This window comes from Bison bison, unplaced genomic scaffold, assembly GCF_000754665.1.
Source record: "Bison bison bison isolate TAMUID 2011002044 unplaced genomic scaffold, Bison_UMD1.0 scf7180017863871, whole genome shotgun sequence".
NCBI classification, from domain to species: domain Eukaryota; kingdom Metazoa; phylum Chordata; class Mammalia; order Artiodactyla; family Bovidae; genus Bison; species Bison bison.
In genome coordinates this window covers 962-2,547 of record NW_011494443.1, presented here as the reverse complement: position 1 = coordinate 2,547, position 1,586 = coordinate 962, and positions in this window count along the sequence as shown.

Below are 1,586 nucleotides of genomic sequence, written 5' to 3'. Positions count from 1 at the left end.
CCAGGCAAGAATACTGGAGTGGGGTGCCATTGCCTTCTCCAGTGCATGAAAAGAGAAAAGTGAAAGTGAAGTCGCTCAGTCCTGTCCGACTCTTCTCGACCCCATGGACTGCAGCCTACCAGGCTCCTCCGTCCATGGGATTTTCCAGGCAAGAGTACTGGAGTGGGGTGCCATTGCCTTCTCCCATTGCTCTATTAAGAACTACCAAATCTTGTTCCTAGATAGAACCGTGGAGCTTCTGTGAATTTTCCCTTCACACTGGCCATTCTAATATTATAAAGCAAAAAGGCAGGGAAGATTCATCCTGGAAATACAGTTTAATTACAGACAGTCTGTGAGTGTCACCACATACACAGGGCAGGTGATTCCTCCTGGGATGTGGAGTCTGGAGAAGGTGCTTTGGAACTCTGTGTTCTCTGGGAAGCTAAAGAGCTGCAGGTTCAACGGTTTTCTGGGTCTATTTAGAAGCACTGTTCTAAGTGCTTCAAGCGTAATTAGCTTGTCGAATTCTCACAGCAGCCCTCAAGGAAGGTACGGTACTCCACCCCAACCCCTGGTGTACATATGAGAGGCCCCAGGACTTGCTGTGGTTCTAGCAGGACTAGTTCATAAGGCTAGTAAGGCTAGTGAGATACCAGAGCATCTCAGACCCCTCAAACTCAGACAGTCCTATAGCGGACAAAATGACTTCCTCCTACAGTCTTTATCTCAGATAAGAGCATCATCATCTCTTAAGATTTAGACTTAAAACCACTGTGTCTCTTCTCTCCTCCCTGCTAACCATAAACAGTCCCTTTCTCTTTTCTACCTTATGCCTTTCAAATTGGTCTCCTTTTCTCACTGCCAAGTTCAAGCCTTTTTTTTTTAACTTCCACATTAGTAGTGAGCATTTTTTTTTTGCATTAGTGTCAATTTAAGAACAATATACATGTCTATAAGCTGTCTTTTCCCACAAGAGGAAAAAAAAAAAACAACACTATCTTCTCCCAGATGGTTGGAACATGGCTCAAGCCTGCTCTTGATTATCCCAGGAGCTTCCTCACTGCCTCTGCTCCCTCCCTTCTCCCCGCTCTACCCAACCCTTTACAGATCTGCCAGAGTTTTCTTCTTCAGAGTCCTAGTGTGCCACTTCCCTGCTCAGAAACCTCTAACACCTCCCATTGCTTCCAAGGTCCTTCCTGACCTAGCTTGCTGCTCCCCACTATTCCCCACCCCGCTTGTGCGCCTTGCCCCCTGCCGAGTGTCTCCGGCTCCTTCCTGGCACTTTTCGCCTCTCCGTTGCACTGCGCAATACTCTGAACAGACTCAGACTCCGTTTTTCTCCACCTCTGTTCCTTCTGTTCACAGTGTTTCCTCCCCACGAAACGTTCCTCCTCTGTGTTCCCACCTCTCAGATCCCTACCTGAACCTACACACAGACACAAGCACACCTGCACACTCCAATGCAGCCTGCGATGTGTCCACTTTGGCTCAGCCATGGTACCCAGGTATTTGGTCAGATCCAATCTAGGCATCGGAGAAGGCAATGGCACCCCACTCCAGTACTCTTGCCTGGAAAATCCCATGGATGGAGGAGCCTGGTAGGC